The sequence below is a fragment of the Saccoglossus kowalevskii genome, chromosome 15 (assembly GCF_978046115.1).
Source record: "Saccoglossus kowalevskii chromosome 15, keSacKowa6.1, whole genome shotgun sequence".
Taxonomy (NCBI): domain Eukaryota; kingdom Metazoa; phylum Hemichordata; class Enteropneusta; family Harrimaniidae; genus Saccoglossus; species Saccoglossus kowalevskii.
The window spans coordinates 33,869,952-33,883,209 of NC_140655.1; the positions used below are offsets into that span (position 1 = coordinate 33,869,952).

Sequence of the window (13,258 nt, forward strand, 5' to 3'; positions counted from 1 at the left end):
GTGGAACTGAGTTAATGTGGTGTAGTGGAATGGAGCAGAGCGCAACTGAGTGCAGTGAAACTGAGTTAATGTGGTGTAGTGTAGTGTAGTGTAGCAGAGCGCAACTGGGTGCAGAAGAACTGAGTTAATGTGGTGTAGTGAAGTGGAATGAAGTAGAGTGCAACTGAGTGCAGTGCAACTGAGTGCAGTGCAACTGACTTAATGTGGTGTAGTGTAGTGGAATAGAGCAGAGCGCAACTGAGTGCAGTGCAACTGAGTTAATGTAGTGTAGTGTAGTGAAATTGAGCAGAGCGCAGCTGAGTGCAGTGAAACTGAGTTAATGTGGTGTAGTGTAGTGTACTGTAATAGAGCAGAGCGCGACTGAGTGCAGTGAAACTGGGTTAATGTGGTGTAGTGTAGTGGAATTGAGCAGAGTGCTGCTGAGTGCAGTGGAACTGAGTTAATGTGGCGTAGTGTAGTGGAATGGAGCAGAGCGCAACTGGGTGCAGTGGAACTGAGAATGTGGTGTACTGGAGTGGAATGGAGCAGAGCGCAACTGAGTGCAGTGGAACTGAGTTAATGTGGCGCAGTGGAGTGGAATGCAGCAGAGCGCAACTGAGTGCAGTGGAACTGAGTTAATGTGGTGTAGTGTAGTGTAGTGGAATAGAGCAGAGCGCAACTGAGTGCAGTGGAACTGAGTTAATGTGGCGTAGTGTAGTGGAATGGAGCAGAGCGCAGCTGAGTGCAGTGAAACTGGGTTAATGTGGCGTAGTGTAGTGGAATGGAGCAGAGCACAACTGGGTGCAGTGGAACTGAGAATGTGGTATACTGGTGTGGAATGGAGAAGAGCGCAACTGAGTGCAGTGGAACTGAGTTAATGTGGCGTAGTGTAGTGTAGTGGAATAGAGCAGAGCGCAACTGAGTGCAGTGAAACTGGGTTAATGTGGCGTAGTGTAGTGGAATGGAGCAGAGCACAACTGGGTGCAGTGGAACTGAGAATGTGGTATACTGGTGTGGAATGGAGAAGAGCGCAACTGAGTGCAGTGAAACTGAGTTAAAGTGGACTGGTGTAGTGTAGTGTAGTGTACTGTGGCAGAGCGCAACTGAGTGCAGTGCAACTGAGTTAATGTGGCGTAGTGTAGTGAAATGGAGCAGAGCGCAACTGGGTGCAGTGGAACTGAGAATGTGGTGTACTGGAGTGGAATGGAGCAGAGCGCAACTGAGTGCAGTGGAACTGCGAATGTTGTGTACTGGGTTGGAATGGAATGGAGAAGAGCGCAACTGAGTGCAGTGGAACTGAGTTAATGTGGCGTAGTGTAGTGAAATGGAGCAGAGCTCAACTGGGTGCAGTAGAACTGAGTTAATGTGGTGTAGTGTAGTGTACTGTAGCAGAGCGCAACTGAGTGCAGTGCAACTGAGTTAATGTGGCGTAGTGTAGTGGAATGGAGCAGAGCGCAACTGAGTGCAGTGGAACTGAGTTAATGTGGCGTAGTGTAGTGGAATGGAGCAGAGCGCAACTAAGTGCAGTGGAACTGAGTTGGTGTGGAGTGGAGTGGTGTGGAGTGGAGTGGAGTGAGCAGGGCGCAACTGAGTGCAGTGGAATTGAGTTAATGTGGTGTAGTGAGCAGAGCACAACCGAGTGCAGTGGAACTGAGTTAATGTGGTGTAGTGAGCAGAGCGCAACTGAGTGCAGTGGAACTCAGTTAATGGAGTGTAGTGGAATGGAGTAGAGCGCAACTGAGTGCAGTGGAACCGAGTTAATGTGGTGTAGTGGAATGGAGCAGAGCGCAACTGAGTGCAGTGAAACTGAGTTAATGTGGTGTAGTGTAGCAGAGCCCAACTGGGTGCAGAAGAACTGAGTTAATGTGGTGTAGTGTAGCAGAGCGCAACTGAGTGCAGTGGAACTGAGTTAATGTGGTGTAGTGGAATGGAGTAGAGCGCAACTGAGTGCAGTGGAACTGAGTTAATGTGGTGTAGTGGAATGGAGCAGAGCGCAACTGAGTGCAGTGAAACTGAGTTAATGTGGTGTAGTGTAGTGTAGTGTAGCAGAGCGCAACTGGGTGCAGAAGAACTGAGTTAATGTGGTGTAGTGAAGTGTAATGAAGTAGAGTGCAACTGAGTGCAGTGCAACTGACTTAATGTGGTGTAGTGTAGTGGAATAGAGCAGAGCGCAACTGAGTGCAGTGCAACTGAGTTAATGTGGTGTAGTGTAGTGGTATGGAGCAGAGCGCAACTGGGTGCAGTGGAACTGAGAATGTGGTGTACTGGAGTGGAATGGAGCAGAGCGCAACTGAGTGCAGTGGAACTGGGTTAGTGTGGCGTAGTGTAGTGGAATGGAGCAGAGCGCAACTGGGTGCAGTGGAACTGAGAATGTGGTGTACTGGAGTGGAATGGAGCAGAGCGCAACTGAGTGCAGTGGAACTGAGTTAATGTGGCGTAGTGGAGTGGAATGGAGCAGAGCGCAACTGGGTGCAGTGGAACTGAGTTAATGTGGTGAAGTGTAGTGTAGTGAAATAGAGCAGAGCGCAACTGAGTGCAGTGGAACTGAGTTGGTGTGGAGTGGAGTGGTGTGGAGTGGAGCGGAGTGGAGTGAGCAGGGCGCAACTGAGTGCAGTGGAACTGAGTTAATGTGGTGTAGTGAGCAGAGCGCAACCGAGTGCAGTGGAACTGAGTTAATGTGGTGTAGTGAGCAGAGCGCAACTGAGTGCAGTGGAACTGAGTTAATGTGGTGTAGTGGAATGGAGCAGAGCGCAACTGAGTGCAGTGAAACTGAGTTAATGTGGTGTAGTGTAGTGTAGTGTAGCAGAGCGCAACTGGGTGCAGAAGAACTGAGTTAATGTGGTGTAGTGTAGTGTAGTGGAATAGAGCAGAGCGCAACTGAGTGCAGTGGAACTGAGTTGGTGTGGAGTGGAGTGGTGTGGAGTGGAGCGGAGTGGAGTGAGCAGGGCGCAACTGAGTGCAGTGGAACTGAGTTAATGTGGTGTAGTGAGCAGAGCGCAACCGAGTGCAGTGGAACTGAGTTAATGTGGTGTAGTGAGCAGAGCGCAACTGAGTGCAGTGGAACTGAGTTAATGTGGTGTAGTGGAATGGAGCAGAGCGCAACTGAGTGCAGTGAAACTGAGTTAATGTGGTGTAGTGTAGTGTAGTGTAGCAGAGCGCAACTGGGTGCAGAAGAACTGAGTTAATGTGGTGTAGTGAAGTGGAATGAAGTAGAGTGCAACTGAGTGCAGTGCAACTGAGTGCAGTGCAACTGACTTAATGTGGTGTAGTGTAGTGGAATAGAGCAGAGCGCAACTGAGTGCAGTGCAACTGAGTTAATGTAGTGTAGTGTAGTGAAATTGAGCAGAGCGCAGCTGAGTGCAGTGAAACTGAGTTAATGTGGTGTAGTGTAGTGTACTGGAATAGAGCAGAGCGCGACTGAGTGCAGTGAAACTGGGTTAATGTGGCGTAGTGTAGTGGAATTGAGCAGAGTGCTGCTGAGTGCAGTGGAACTGAGTTAATGTGGCGTAGTGTAGTGGAATGGAGCAGAGCGCAACTGGGTGCAGTGGAACTGAGAATGTGGTGTACTGGAGTGGAATGGAGCAGAGCGCAACTGAGTGCAGTGGAACTGAGTTAATGTGGCGCAGTGGAGTGGAATGCAGCAGAGCGCAACTGAGTGCAGTGGAACTGAGTTAATGTGGTGTAGTGTAGTGTAGTGGAATAGAGCAGAGCGCAACTGAGTGCAGTGGAACTGAGTTAATGTGGCGTAGTGTAGTGGAATGGAGCAGAGCGCAGCTGAGTGCAGTGAAACTGGGTTAATGTGGCGTAGTGTAGTGGAATGGAGCAGAGCACAACTGGGTGCAGTGGAACTGAGAATGTGGTATACTGGTGTGGAATGGAGAAGAGCGCAACTGAGTGCAGTGGAACTGAGTTAATGTGGCGTAGTGTAGTGTAGTGGAATAGAGCAGAGCGCAACTGAGTGCAGTGAAACTGGGTTAATGTGGCGTAGTGTAGTGGAATGGAGCAGAGCACAACTGGGTGCAGTGGAACTGAGAATGTGGTATACTGGTGTGGAATGGAGAAGAGCGCAACTGAGTGCAGTGCAACTGAGTTAAAGTGGACTGGTGTAGTGTAGTGTAGTGTACTGTGGCAGAGCGCAACTGAGTGCAGTGCAACTGAGTTAATGTGGCGTAGTGTAGTGGAATGGAGCAGAGCGCAACTGAGTGCAGTGGAACTGATTTAATGTGGCGTAGTGTAGTGGAATGGAGCAGAGCGCAACTAAGTGCACTGGAAATGAGTTGGTGTGGAGTGGAGTGGTGTGGAGTGGTGTGGAGGGAAGTGGAGTGAGCAGGGTGCAACTGAGTGCAGTGGAACTGAGTTAATGTGGTGTAGTGAGCAGAGCGCAACCGAGTGCAGTGGAACTGAGTTAATGTGGTGTAGTGAGCAGAGCGCAACTGAGTGTAGTGGAACTGAGTTTATGTGGTGTAGTGGAATGGAGTAGAGCGCAACTGAGTGCAGTGGAACTGAGTTAATGTGGTGTAGTGTAGTGTAGTGTAGCAGAGCGCAACTGGGTGCAGAAGAACTGACTTAATGTGGTGTAGTGTAGTGGAATAGAGCAGAGCGCAACTGAGTGCAGTGCAATTGAGTTAATGTGGTGTAGTGGAATGGAGCAGAGCGCAACTGAGTGCAGTGAAACTGAGTTAATGTGGTGTAGTGTAGTGTAGTGTAGTGTAGCAGAGCGCAACTGGGTGCAGAAGAACTGAGTTAATGTGGTGTAGTGAAGTGGAATGAAGTAGAGTGCAACTGAGTGCAGTGCAACTGAGTGCAGTGCAACTGACTTAATGTGGTGTAGTGTAGTGGAATAGAGCAGAGCGCAACTGAGTGCAGTGCAACTGAGTGCAGTGCAACTGACTTAATGTGGTGTAGTGTAGTGGAATAGAGCAGAGCGCAACTGAGTGCAGTGCAACTGAGTTAATGTGGTGTAGTGTAGTGGAATTGAGCAGAGCGCAGCTGAGTGCAGTGAAACTGAGTTAATGTGGAGTAGTGTAGTGTACTGGAATAGAGCAGAGCGCGACTGAGTGCAGTGAAACTGGGTTAATGTGGTGTAGTGTAGTGGAATTGAGCAGAGCGCAGCTGAGTGCAGTGGAACTGAGTTAATGTGGCATAGTGTAGTGGAATGGAGCAGAGCGCAACTGGGTGCAGTGGAACTGAGAATGTGGTGTACTGGAGTGGAATGGAGCAGAGCGCAACTGAGTGCAGTGGAACTGAGTTAATGTGGCGTAGTGTAGTGGAATGGAGCAGAGCGCAACTGGGTGCAGTGGAACTGAGAATGTGGTTTACTGGAGTGGAATGGAGCAGAGCGCAACTGAGTGCAGTGGAACTGAGTTAATGTGGCGTAGTGGAGTGGAATGGAGCAGAGCGCAACTGGGTGCAGTGGAACCGAGTTAATGTGGTGTAGTGTAGTGTAGTGTAGTGTAGTGTAGTGTAGTGTAGTGTAGTGTAGTGTAGTGTAGTGGAATAGAGCAGAGCGCAACTGAGTGCAGTGGAACTGAGTTGGTGTGGAGTGGAGTGGTGTGGAGTGGAGTGGAGTGGAGTGAGCAGGGCGCAACTGAGTGCAGTGGAACTGAGTTAATGTGGTGTATTGAGCAGAGCGCAACCGAGTGCAGTGGAACTGAGTTAATGTGGTGTAGTGAGCAGAGCGCAACTGAGTGCAGTGGAACTGAGTTAATGTGGTGTAGTGGAATGGAGTAGAGCGCAACTGAGTGCAGTGAAACTGAGTTAATGTGGTGTAGTGTAGTGTAGTGTAGCAGAGCGCAACTGGGTGCAGAAGAACTGAGTTAATGTGGTGTAGTGAAGTGTACTGGAATAGAGTAGAGTGCAACTGAGTGCAGTGCAACTGACTTAATGTGATGTAGTGTAGTGGAATAGAGCAGAGCGCAACTGAGTGCAGTGCAACTGAGTTAATGTGGTGCAGTGTAGTGAAATTGAGCAGAGCGCAGCTGAGTGCAGTGAAACTGAGTTAATGTGGTGTAGTGTAGTGTAGTGGAATAGAGCAGAGCGCAACTGAGTGCAGTGAAACTGGGTTAATGTGGCGTAGTGTAGTGGAATGGAGCAGAGCACAACTGGGTGCAGTGGAACTGAGAATGTGGTGTACTGGTGTGGAATAGAGAAGAGCGCAACTGAGTGCAGTGGAACTGAGTTAATGTGGCGTAGTGTAGTGGAATTGAGCAGAGTGCAGCTGAGTGCAGTTGAACTGAGTTAATGTGGTGTAGTGTAGTGTACTGGAATAGAGCAGAGCGCGACTGAGTGCAGTGAAACTAGGTTAATGTGGCGTAGTGTAGTGGAATTGAGCAGAGTGCAGCTGAGTGCAGTGGAACTGAGTTAATGTGGCGTAGTGTAGTGGAATGGAGCAGAGCGCAACTGGGTGCAGTGGAACTGAGAATGTGGTGTACTGGAGTGGAGTGGAGCAGAGCGCAACTGAGTGCAGTGGAACTGAGTTAATCTGGCGTAGTGTAGTGGAATGGAGCAGAGCGCAACTGAGTGCAGTGGAACTGAGTTAATGTGGTGTAGTGAAGTGGAATGAAGTAGAGCGCAACTGAGTGCAGTGCAACTGAGTTAATGTGGTGTAGTGTAGTGTACTGTAGCAGAGCGCAACTGAGTGCAGTGCAACTGAGTTAATGTGGCGTAGTGTAGTGGAATGGAGCAGAGCGCAACTGGGTGCAGTGAAACTGAGTTAATGTGGTGTATTGGAGTGGAATAAAGCAGAGCGCAACTGAGTGCAGTGGAACTGAGTTAATGTGGCGTAGTGTAGTGGAATGGAGCAGAGCGCAACTAAGTGCAGTGGAACTGAGTTGGTGTGGTGTGGAGTGGTGTGGAGTGGAGTGAGCAGAGCGCAACTGAGTGCAGTGGAACTGAGTTAATGTGGTGTAGTGAGGAGAGCGCAACCGAGTGCAGTGGAACTGAGTTAATGTGGTGTAGTGAGCAGAGCGCAACTGAGTGCAGTGGAACTGAGTTAATGTGGTGTAGTGGAATGGAGCAGAGCGCAACTGAGTGCAGTGGAACTGAGTTAATGTGGTGTAGTGTAGTGGAATGGAGCAGAGCGCAACTGAGTGCAGTGGAACTGAGTTAATGTGGCGTAGTGTAGTGGAATGGAGCAGAGCGCAACTAAGTGCAGTGGAACTGAGTTGGTGTGGTGTGGAGTGGAGTGGTGTGGAGTGGAGTGGAGTGAGCAGGGCGCAACTGAGTGCAGTGGAACTGAGTTAATGTGGTGTAGTGAGCTGACTGCAGTGGAAATGAGTTAATGTGGTGTAGTGGAATGGAGTAGAGCGCAACTGAGTGCAGTGGAACTGAGTTAATGTGGTGTAGTGGAATGGAGCAGAGCGCAACTGAGTGCAGTGAAACTGAGTTAATGTGGTGTAGTGTAGTGAAGTGTAGTGGAATAGAGCAGAGCGCAACTGAGTGCAGTGAAACTGGGTTAATGTGGCGTAGTGTAGTGGAATGGAGCAGAGTGCAACTGGGTGCAGTGGAACTGAGAATGTGGTGTACTGGAGTGGAATGGAGAAGAGCGCAACTGAGTGCAGTGGAACTGAGTTAATGTGGCGTAGTGTAGTGAAATGGAGCAGAGCTCAACTGGGTGCAGTAGAACTGAGTTAATGTGGTGTAGTGTAGTGGAATGGAGCAGAGCGCAACTGAGTGCAGTGGAACTGAGTTAATGTGGTGTAGTGAAGTGGAATGAAGCAGAGCGCAACTGAGTGCAGTGCAACTGAGTTAATGTGGTGTAGTGTAGTGTACTGTAGCAGAGCGCAACTGAGTGCAGTACAACTGAGTTAATGTGGCGTAGTGTAGTGGAATGGAGCAGAGCGCAACTGGGTGCAGTGAAACTGAGTTAATGTGGTGCATTGGAGTGGAATAAAGCAGAGCGCAACTGATTGCAGTGGAACTGAGTTAATGTGGCGTGGTGTAGTGGAATGGAGCAGAGCGCAACTAAGTGCAGTGGAACTGAGTTGGTGTGGTGTGGAGTGGTGTGGAGTGGAGTGAGTAGAGCGCAACTGAGTGCAGTGGAACTGAGTTAATGTGGTGTAGTGAGGAGAGCGCAACCGAGTGCAGTGGAACTGAGTTAATGTGGTGTAGTGAGCAGAGCGCAACTGAGTGCAGTGGAACTGAGTTAATGTGGTGTAGTGGAATGGAGCAGAGCGCAACTGAGTGCAGTGGAACTGAGTTAATGTGGTGTAGTGGAATGGAGCAGAGCGCAACTGAGTGCAGTGGAACTGAGTTAATGTGGTGTAGTGGAATGGAGCAGAGCACAACTGAGTGCAGTATGGTGAAATTGTTTTGCGTATCTGTTGATCGACTTAATTAGCTGATTACGAGCGAATTGCTGTGTTATGTCTGTCATTGTTTAGGCAGGCGAGGTCCTGGACGGAACTTGGCTCAGTGATTTGGAACTAATTACGAGATAACCGTCGCTATTCTGACTACTATTTCTGACAGTTAGTATTCGTAGTTATTAATGTAGTGAACGATTAATCAAAAGATATGACGTATTCAGTACTTAGTGTGATTGGCTTTATGATTGAAGGTTACGCCCTAGAGTCTTTTTTCTGCTTTGTAATTGGTTAAAGTTTTGAAAATGAATAAAGTTGTTTTAGTTGGTCTTGGCGAGTACAGCACGACAGACGCAGTCCAGTCCTGGAGAGTCTTGGGGCGAGTCTTAGTCCAGTCCTGGAGAGTCTTGGGTCAGCCTTGCGATAGTCTTGGGGATTTTTTCCCAGGGCGCTGTGTCTTATAGAGTGCTCAACTGATTGACTAAGACGAATGTTGAAACGTATTTCGCTGTGTGTGTCTTATTTGACTGTAAGGCTTAAGTGACTTTCCCGGTCCCGTACCTCAAGGGGACGCAATATAGAGATGAGACGAGATTCCCCCCTGACAAATGTGGAGAACCCTGAGGCCGAGAATTTCCCCCGGATAGCAGTGCAACTGAGTTATTGTGGTGTAGTGTAGTGGAATAGAGCAGAGCGCAACTGAGTGCAGTGGAACTGAGTTAATGTTGGAAATCTTTTTGCTATGCCCATCATGCATTACTAGCTCTTGGAATAATTTGATTTTATCTTTTTTATCGTTATTGCTGTAGGTGATTGATCCTTACATCGGCACTGTTATGATCGATGGTAAACCATGTACATTGGTCATACATGACACTTCAGGTTATACTTTTTTTGTACCTCTCTCCACATATGTTATGGTAACTACCACGCTCATTTGCTCAATAATCCTTCGGTCATTGTTTGTTGTACGTATGGCTATGGTAAAAAGAAATGCATTATAGCATCTATGATATGAACAATAATGTATGCGATGGCAAATAATGGTTGATGCAATATATGCATCACAATCACTGTGAGCATTTACACATGGTACATGATGCCACACTTTTGGTCAATTTTGTTTAAATCACACTCGCGCTCGTGTGATTTACAGATTCTCGTGTGATTTACAGATTTTCGTTTGATTTACAGATTCTCGTGTGATTTACAGATTCTTGTTTGATTTACAGATTCTCGTATGATTTACAGATTCTCATGTGATTTACAGATTCTCGTGTGATTTACAGATTCTTGTTTGATTTACAGATTCTCGTGTGATTTACAGATTCTCGTGTGATTTACAGATTCTCGTGAGATTTACAGATTCTCGTGTGATTCACAGATTCTCGTTTGATTTACAGATTCTCGTGTGATTTACAGATTCTCGTTTGATTTACAGATTCTCGTTTGATTTACAGATTCTCGTGTGATTTACAGATTCTCGTGTGATTTACAGATTCTCGTGTGATTTACAGATTCTTGTTTGATTTACAGATTCTCGTGTGATTTACAGATTCTCGTGTGATTTACAGATTTTGGCCAAAACTGTTACATTATATTTGATAACTAACACTTCCAATGGCGTTTCCATTAATAAACGTGCAACCAGAACAGTGGGTCACATGACAAAAAGTTGCATAAGTAATATAATGTCTTGTATGTATAAATAATATCAAATCAAGTTAGCAAATTTATATGATGTGTCTGGATTTTTACAATGTTTACTTTTTGAATTCTTCTTTAGGGAATAACCATTTATTATTCCTGGGGGGCAAAACAGAGGGGGTAAGCACATTATCCAAAGCCACAAATGGGGCCAGTGACTTTTTATCAAGGCTGAAGACGGGGGCGAATATTTTTCTCTTAAAGGTTGAGACACATTTTTTTTACTTCACGCCTTTTTTATTGAACACAAAATAATAAATAAACTGAAATTATTTAAATATAATAAAATTAAAATATACATATAGAAAGTGTTTTGTTAACAGATGTAAAATAATATATATCACAAAAATAAAAATGAAATGTCAGTACATGCAAATCTCTTGTGTTTAAAATATGTGTAAATATAATTAAAAGATGTGTCCATTATTGCAAAACAGGTCTTATTAAAGCTGACAATCCATCTACACTGACACCTAAACCACTGGCAACAGACATCAACATCACCAGGAGCAACATCCTCGTTGCCACCAACACAAGTCGTATTAGACCCACTGCGATCACTAGTGACATTATCATCACTACCACCTACACCACAGCCCAACTGCTATCACCAGCAACAACATCCTTATTACACCCAAGAAAAGTGGTATGACACGCTATGACCATCTGATGCATGCGCAGATCACGACTCCCCAACTATAGTAAAGCATGGTTAAAGCACGCGAAGCTATGTAGGGAGTATGTTAACATTTAGCTCGGAATGTCAAATTGAAAATGATGACGACACGTAGCTCATGTTCACATTTCATGTAAATAATGTACACGGGCTGTGTACGTCGTATGGGACGACTGTGTTCAAGTAAATAATGTATTTTACACGGGTTGTGTACGTTGTATGGGACGACTGTGTTCATGTAAACGATGTATTTTACACGGGTTGTGTACGTCGTATGGGACGACTGTGTTCATGTAAATAATGTATTTTACACGGGTTGTGTACGTCGTATGTGACGACTGTGTTCATGTAAACGATGTATTTTACACGGGTTGTGTACGTTGTATGGGACGACTGTGTTCATGTAAATAATATATTTTACACCGTCTGTGTACGTCGTATGTGACGACTGTGTTCATGTAAACGATGTATTTTACACGGGTTGTGTACGTCGTATGGGACGACTGTGTTCATGTAAATAATGTATTTTACACGGGTTGTGTACGTCGTATGGGACGACTGTGTTCATGTAAATAATGTATTTTACACGGGTTGTGTACGTCCTATGGGACGACTGTGTTCATGTAAATAATATATTTTACACTGGTTGTGTACGTCATATGAGACGACTGTGTTCATGTAAATAATGTATTTTACACGGGTTGTGTACGTCGTATGGGATGACTGTGTTCTTGTAAATAATGTAATTTACACGGGTTGTGTACGTCGTATGAGATGACTGTGTTCATGTAAATAATATATTTTACACCGTCTGTGTACGTTCTATGGGACGACTGTGTTCATGTAAATAATATATTTTACACGGGTTGTGTACGTCGTATGGGACGACTGTGTTCATGTAAATAATGTATTTTACACGGGTTGTGTACGTCGTATGATATGACTGTGTTCATGTAAATAATGTATTTTACACGGGTTGTGTACGTTGTATGGGACGACTGTGTTCATGTAAATGATGTATTTTGCACGGGTTGTGTACGTCATATGGGACGACTGTGTTCATGTAAATAATGTATTTTACACGGGTTGTGTACGTCGTATGGGACGTCTGTGTTCATGTAAACAATGTATTTTACACGGGTTGTGTACATCGTATGGGACGACTGTGTTCATGTAAATAATGTATTTTACACGGGTTGTGTACGTCATATGAGACGACTGTGTTCATGTAAATAATGTATTTTACACGGGTTGTGTACGTCGTATGAGATGACTGTGTTCATGTAAATAATATATTTTACACCGTCTGTGTACGTCGTATGGGACGACTGTGTTCATGTAAACGATGTATTTTACACGGGTTGTGTACGTCGTATATGACGACTGTGTTCATGTAAATAATATATTTTACACGGGTTGTGTACGTTGTATGGGACGACTGTGTTCATGTAAACAATGTATTTTACACGGGTTGTGTACGTTCTATGGGACGACTGTGTTCATGTAAATAATGTATTTTACACGGGTTTGTGTACGTTTTATGGAACGACTGTGTTCATGTAAATAATGTATTTTACACGGGTTGTGTACGTCGTATGGGACGACTGTGTTCATGTAAATAATGTATTTTACACGGGTTGTGTACGTCGTATGGGACGACTGTTCATGTAAATAATGTATTTTACACGGGTTGTGTACGTTCTATGGGACGATTGTGCAATATGATGACTGTGTCTCATCAGCCACTGAAAGAGAAAATGAGAGGTTGTTATAGATACTTGAGATTCAATCAATCGATTTGTCTCAATTAATTTAATGATTAGTAGTGGTAGTAGATATAGAATATTATTGTGTTTGTCCGTCCAGGATAAGAGGATTATCTAAGATGGAGGATATTAAGTTATCCACAAACAGATGTCTTCCTCGTGTGTTTCTTAGTTGTCTCACCATCATCATTTGAAAATGCTAAAAACACAGTAAGTATTATATTCAAAACTTGTATAAAGATGTTTTCAATGCTTTACTACTGTGCTACTTAGTACGTAAGTTTAATATTATAATTAGAAAACAAAATATTAATAGTAGAATGCACGCATGCGCTTTGATCATTCAATATTCAACCGTTTTTGTTTTGATTATAATGTCATCTGTCAAATTTCCTATAATGTTATATGCGAAAAAAAAGTAAAGATATTCCAAAGTTTTCATCTTATATGAGAATCGGTAATTACATACCTAGGGAACTGTACTGCCATGATCGAATCTCGAACAGTCATAGTGTGTGTCTTTTGTAGGCAAGATTCACTGCCGACACAATATGACCAGACACAATTGTGCATTGTATATGTGTGTTGATGGAAAAAATCTCCTGAATTGTCCTACTTGAAATAAGATATTAAATAAGACATTTGTCTCACATTTCAGCTCTGTTATTATTCGACATACAATAGCCCACTGTCCCTCTGGAGGGATAGAGGGATTGTGAGTAGCCCTAATGTATTCACAACATAGTACCAAGTATATTTGGTATAAGCATGTGTCACGTGGCATAAGGGAAAGGCATGCAATAGCTATAACATGTATAATATAACAT

At 44.9% G+C, this 13,258-nt stretch overlaps 1 protein-coding gene across 3 annotated transcripts in view; it reads left to right on the forward strand.

Moving 5' to 3' along the window:
- LOC144360127 (63 kDa sperm flagellar membrane protein-like) overlaps positions 1-13,258 on the forward strand; it is a 98,395-nt gene that overhangs the window by 5,785 nt on the left and 79,352 nt on the right. The window contains exon 3 of one of the 3 annotated variants that reach the window (XR_014926593.1): positions 12,532-13,081. The exons of 1 other annotated variant lie outside the window; for it this stretch is intronic. The gene's annotated coding sequence lies outside the window, so the exon portion shown is untranslated. Of the gene's footprint in view, positions 1-9,091; positions 9,151-12,531; positions 13,082-13,258 lie in introns of those variants that run through there. One more of the 3 variants, XR_014926594.1, reaches the window with a different exon arrangement.